We start from the raw sequence: 7,163 nt of genomic DNA, 5'->3' as shown, positions 1-7,163 counted from the left end.
CAGGTATGAACATATGATGTAGGTGAACCTTAAAAAGCATATTGCTAAGTGAAAGAAGCCAGAACTAAAGGTCAGATACTGTATGTTAACATTTATGCTAAATGTCCAGAATAAGAAAATCTGTAGAGACAGAAAGTAGGGTATTGGTTCCCAAGAACTTGGTGAAAGAGGAAATGAGGAATGGCCCATTCAATATGAAATGGGGATAATGGATATGGGGTTTCATCGGGAGGGTGATGAAAATGTTCTGAAATCAGATAGCAGTAATATTTGCACAAACATTTGAATATATTATAAACCTCTGAATGTCACACTTTCAAAGCATAAATTTTATGACATGTGAATTATATCACAGCTTTTAACACACTGCAAAGGAGGTTTGAACGGGCCAAAATAAAAATTACAGGAAATGTATAATCAAACAAGCATTTTTATTTCTACTCTTTATTGAAGCTCTCAAAAATGATTAAAAAAATTTAGTTAAAATCTCAGTAGGTTAACAGCATGGTATGTGAATTATATCTCAATAAAACAGCTTTTAAAAGTATAAACATATCAAAAAAATAAGAGACCAGAAGAAATAATATTGGATGACTTTTGTCAACACATTTTTGAAGGTTGGAAATCTGGAAAATGACTGGCAACCAAGTCAATAGAACCAAGAAATTTGAAGTCTAAAGATTTGCAGAAGGGAATGCTAAGATAAATATGCTGATTCCTGCCACAGACCATAGGAAATGATTTTTTAAAATGAAAACATTCCAGTTATCTAAAAGGCATTGATGAACTGTGACACTGAATGTAGGATAATTTGTTAGCTGTTGGTATAAAGGACCAGTTAGAGTTTTAAGTAACTGTCCATACCCTAGCAGAGACCAGCATTTATTCTCTGGAGAAATTGAACTGAGAAGCTCTAGACATAAGTCAGTGAAGAGAGTGAGTGAGAATGAGGCACTACGCCAACAACAGGGAGATAAAGAGACAGTTTACATAATGAAAGGTGAAAACCCCCCGCCCATCCCTAATCTTCTGCTCCACTACCAGATTGCTAGAAGGCTTGCTAACTATCCTCAGGTAAACAATTAAAGGATTTCTCCTTCGAAAGCATTCTAGAATAGGAAAGAATGCTTCCTGGTACTTACATTTAGGTATCCCATGTGATTATTAATTTTATGTATCAACCTGGCTGGGCCTCCATGCCCAGATACTTTGCCAAACATCATTCTGGATGTTTCTGTGAGGGTGTTTTACATGGACTTACATTTACATCTGTGAACTTTGAGCAGAGCAGATTGCTTTCCATATTATCGGTAGGGGCCTCATCCAATCAGTTGAAGGCCCCTCAAAGGACAAAAGACTGACCTCTCCTGAATAAGAAAGAATTCTACCCGCAAGATGATCTTCAGATGTGAACTGCAGCAGAGGCTTTTTCCTCGGTCTGCAGCCTACCAGTCCATCTGGCAGATTTTGGACTTGCCGGTCTCCATAATCACATAAGCCAATTCCTTAAAAATAAATCTCTTTCTTTCTCACTCCCTCTCCCTATCTCTTCTTTTTCTCTTTTCTTCCCTCCTCTCTCTCTTTCTCTCTCTCCTCTCTCTCTTTCTTTCTCTCTCTCTCTCTCCATTCATTATCTATCTATGGAGAACCACACTTAATATACCCTGAAAAAAAAGTCCAGGTCACTATCTCAACTCTTCCAATAAAATTCATCAGCCAACAAGTCCCATACATGAACATAAAATTTCAATGATCTTTATAATGCTTTAGGCTAAGAAAATAAGTATGTGAGGAAAATCTAAGAGATCAAATCAAATAGATCACAGAAGATTTCAGAAGAGAAAATGATAATGCAAAAATTTTTAGAAATTAGAATTAATATTATCATAACAATGAGAGAAGATGCTTTACTCATTATAAAAGAAAAAAGCAATAAAAAAGAGAGTACAAGAAAAATTTTCTTAAAATAAAAACTATTATAAGAATTAAAAATTTTGAAACTATTGTTGAGAAAATATTCCAAAAAAAAAAAAAAAAAAGTCAAAAGGAATAATGGGAAGAAGGTCAAATAAAATGACAGAATAAATGGATTTTCAGGCATGCTAGTTCTTAAAACATTAACCTCATGGGTACCACATTAACTCTCATGAAGGCATTGAAAACTGTATTCCACTAAAACAACATATCAGAAAGATAACATAGAATCCAGGAAAGAGAGGCTCCAACACAGGAGTCAAGCAAGGAGACATCCCAGGATGTGAATGATAGGCAAAGACAGAGAATAGATGTGTCCTTGAGCTAGAAAACAATCAGTCCAGGTAGGACTAGAAGAACATAGTCCTCCCAGAAGGGGATTTTTAAATGGAATCAATAAATTACTTCATTAGAAGAGTATTAGAGTTCCACTGGAGAATTTGGGAGAATATGAGATACATTCATAGAAAATTTAGCACATATTTAGCATATAATTAGAAGTGTAGAAGAATACAGATAAAAAACTAAGAAAACATTAGTAGAATATGGACAGAAAACTAATAAAATATTAATTTAAATATTAACCTTTAAAAATATAAAATGAATCAAGTAAAATATTAGAGCAATTAAACAGCAAACCAATAATTCAATGAAACCAAGTAGGTAAATGATATGAAGAGATGATCTATAGAAACATAAACCCAAGGGGCTAATGTGCGTGAGAAAAACCTCACTGGGAACAAGAGAAGTTATAATTAGAGAAATCAAAAGTAAAGTAAAAGTCAGCCATCATTTCAGCACCATAGGAAATGGATAAAGATATGAAAGTCTTGCAATACCAAGTATTGTAAATGATGTAGGCTGAGGGGATAGTTTTATGTTGGGTTCAAGAGCATAAATTTGTCCGGCTGCTTTGGAGAACAATTAGGCATATGTAGTAAGGCTGAAACTGTGCATATTTCTTTTCTTTGAGACGGAGTCTTGCTCTGTCGCTCAGGCTGGAGTCTACAGGCACCCGCCACCATGCCCAACTAATTTTTTGTATTTTTAGTAGAGATGGGGTTTCACCGTGTTAGCCAGGATGGTCTCAATCTCCTGACTTCGTGATCCACAAGCCCTGGCCTCCCAAAGTGCTGGGATTGCAGACGTGAGCTACTGTACCCAGCCACTGTGCATATTCTTTAATCCAGGATTGAAGCACTGAAGAAACTGTTGGGAGTTTGTCTTGCACATGTCTGTTAACATTTGCTAGTCATAGCAATATGAGGCATTGTTTCTAGATATGTGTGAATTTGTTGAAAGTATAGAAACAGGTTTGGCATGATAAACATCAAATTCAGAATCCAAGTTAATGGAGAAGTGAAAGAAGGAAATGGAATTTTGCTGAGGATAGGGCACATTAACTGAATCTATGAGTGCTCTGAAGCTAAAGTAGCAATCTAAGTTTTTTTTTAATGGGTAGCTATATGATTGTGTGTGATATTAGGTTAGTGCAAAAGTAATTGTGGTTTTTGTCATTACTTTTATGCATGCTAGAAGTATTTCTAAATTAAGAAAAATATGGGTAGGTAGGTCATGAAAAAATTGATATTTGTATCAAACCAGTCTGAAGTGTGCAGAGACAGAAAGAATGTGATGAGCCAGTAGACTGAAGAGGAAAAACAAACCCATGAGATACTCTGTAGATGAACGACAATGCAGGTGACATTTCAGACCAAGAGGAAGAACACAATGAAGGAAGCAACAGGAAATGGCTCTCAGGTCACAAGTGTTGGAGTGAACCTTATGAGGATGCAAACTAGTTTTCTCCCAACGATGCCTGTAATGAATATCAGTGAATCAGAAACCAGAGCTCATCCCCTGGTTCTGCCATTCACTAGGGAGTTTAGCAAGAAAATCAGTGTATCACCCCACCATAGTTTTCTTATCTGTAAAAGAAAGGTCATTGCTAAGAAACTTCAATGCTATTACATTTGCATGAGGAGATTTGTGGCTTCCACCTTTACAATGCACAAGATGATTCTTGGTTTCTAATTGCATTCTTTTATTCCTAAAATTATAATGGCAAATTATCTGACCCCTCACAAGGTATTATGCTGTTTTCCCTTTCCCGTTTCTCCCCGTCAGCACTTTCTAGCTTTGTTCTCTTAAAAAATATTATGGTCTCTATTGGTTTTCAACACTTCCTTTAATTCTTAGTTTTCTCATGCTAAACCAAATTCAGTTTTTCCTACCCTTTTCTTAAATGTTTGTTCCAGGGCATTTCATTCATTAATAAGAGAACAATTTCCAGAAATGTTTGGAAACAAATATAAGAAATATGATCAAAGTACAATGCTACTAATAATCACACCTCAGCTTGACATGTGCTCCCGTTCATATTAAAAAGAGAATCTATATGTATTTATGCTCTATTTGTGTAAGGTAATTCCCATTTCAAAGGCAAAATAAAAGCTAGGAAAATAAATATCTTGATAATTTCTTTGATTTAAAAAGGGAAACTTATTAAATCACCACATAACTTCAACAACAGTAGAAGAAATATCTTTTACAACTAAAGCCTAGATCACACTCAGACCATTTGATTTGGGAAAGCTGACTTAGGTAATGTGACCTAGAATCTTGACAAACAGATATTTGTCCTAATCAAAGATTTATTTTAATAATTGCTTCACATTTAATATTTACTATGTTAAATGTAGTATTCCAGTACTGCTCCTATATATGAGTATTTACATATGATATTAATATGAAACTTATGATATACAGATGAAAAAATTATATATGAAATTAATGTGAAATTTGATGTATGTTAATTTCATATATGAATACTCATATATAGGAGCAGTACTGGAATAGTATATATATGAAATCTATATACTATTCACATGTATTCATATATTTCATATAATAATATATAAAATATTAATTTAATTGTGTTGAATCTGGATATGCATATATGTCAAGCTTTCTTAGAGTTTGATGTGGTATTGTCACATCTTTGGAGTGTTGTATATCTTGGAATTCCAGAGCAAAGAAGCAATAGGCACCTTCTTTGAAAGGCTGAGTGACGCCTTTGAATAAAGGCAAAACTCCAATGAAATAAAAATAAGCAAAAGTATAAAATGCCATATAAATATGTAAAAGGAAAATAAATCTGGGACCCCAAAATCAGTAAACCAAGGGGAAAGTCAAACAGGGAACTATGTCAGGTAAACCTGCCTCCCATTTTATCCCTAAATAAGATAGCTACAAAGATAAAAAAGCTACAGACCTCCTTCACAATTTGCCTTCAAGGAAATTCCTTGAGGGCCTGAAGATCTTTACCCTAAGCCAGTTCTGTTGACTTTCACCTGCAATGTAAACTGATAGCTTATCTTTACAGGTGCAGGACAGAAAGTTATTCCTCTGCTCACCTGGGACAAATGCATATCTAATTGCTTCCTCTACCCTATTGTTTATGTAAAAATGCAGATTCACTGAGCTAGACTAAATTGAGTATTCAGTGAAAGGCTGATCAGGACTCAAAAGAATCCAACCTTTGTATCTTATCTATCTATGACCTGGAAGCCCCCTCACCCTTGGAGTTGTCCCTCCTTTCTGGACCTAACCAATGTACACGTTACACATATTCATTTATGTCTCATGTCTCCCTAAAATGTACGAAAGCAAGCTATACCCCGATCACATTGGAGACATGTCATCAGAACCTCCTGAGGCTGTGTCATTGGAAAGATAAACTTTCTAAATTGATTGAGATTGGTCTTAGATATTTGGGGTTCACAATTATAAGAATTTTTTTTTACACTGCTTTGGTGACGGGGGTAAAATTAATGATTTTAATATAAAATTATAATCCTTCAGATTGTATAATTCCTCTGTGATCAATTTCATCTTCCTTCCAAACAAAGCACCTTGATATCAAAACTGTGAATTGTTAGGTAAAGGAAGACAGAAGCACAAGTGTAATTTGGATGTAAAATAAACAAAGCAGTGAATTTGCCAAGCAAAGAAAAGCAGAAATGCCTTACAGTGGAATTTCAGACTAACTCAGCTTCAAGGGATAATGACCCTTGAGCAACTCTTAACAGGAAGTCACAAAGTCAGATTGTGAAATCCAGAGAGCTCAGAGGAATTCTAGAATTGGCAGCCAGTTGGATGGCCTCATACCTGCCCTGGTTATATTCTAAGAGCTCTGATTCTGTAGATGAAAGAAAGAACCAGAAATCTCTGGACTGTGACAATCCTTCAAGTGAAGTGAGTAACAATGGTGGTTTGTTTCAGAACAGAGCCCACCCTGAGCCGGGGACTACAAAGGGAAAGTTGGAAAAAAACATACAGAATATCAGAGTGTCAGCCATCTTATTCACAGGGATATCAGAGTGTCAGTCATCTTATTCACAGGGATACCGTTTGAGACAGTGGCCATTAGCTATAGGTGACTATTTAAATTTAAATGCCTTAAAAATAAATAAAATTAAAGACGCAGTCCCTTAGTTGCACTTACGACATTTTAGTGCCCTGTGGCTGACATACTAGACAGTACAGATGTGGGGTATTTCAGTTGTCTGGACAGTCTTGACACTCAAAGCGTGATCTACAAATCAGCAGCATTGGCTTCACATAGACATTTTAAGAAATGCAGAAACTCAGGCCCCATTGCATCTTAATGTGAGCTGTGTGCACATTAAGGTGTAAGGAGTACTGGCCTAAGGCTCATTCCAGAACTCCAGTCATTGAAAGATAAACCAAATGCAAATCAGAAAGCTGAGACAGAAAGCTGACTCAATAGATTGTACAAGAACTCTCTATGAGCCCATTTTCCCCAGGGTTCATCCAAATGACTTTAGATGCCTGGTTTATGGTTGTACAACTATATTCAAACGCTTTTTGTGGAGCTAAAATAATGAACATTCTGCTTTGGTCCAGGTTGTCTAGGTAACATATATGTGTCACGTATACAAACAACATTTATCAAGCAAATACTATTTGTCTGACACTAAATTGGGCAGTTAATAGGTATTTTAAAAATGATTTCATGTAAGTGATTTTCAAACAAGTTCCTTTAGAATCAGTTTTTACTGATGATATAATTGATCCTCAACAAGGACAAAAATCATGCCCAAGAACACACGGTTAATAAATAATAGAACCGCATTTGTACAAAAGTAGCTCTGAGTTTTTATTTT

Source organism: Macaca nemestrina, chromosome 1, assembly GCF_043159975.1.
Source record: "Macaca nemestrina isolate mMacNem1 chromosome 1, mMacNem.hap1, whole genome shotgun sequence".
Classification (NCBI taxonomy): Eukaryota; Metazoa; Chordata; class Mammalia; order Primates; family Cercopithecidae; genus Macaca; species Macaca nemestrina.
The sequence above is the reverse complement of the archived record's forward strand: the minus strand, read 5'-3'. Positions refer to the sequence as shown.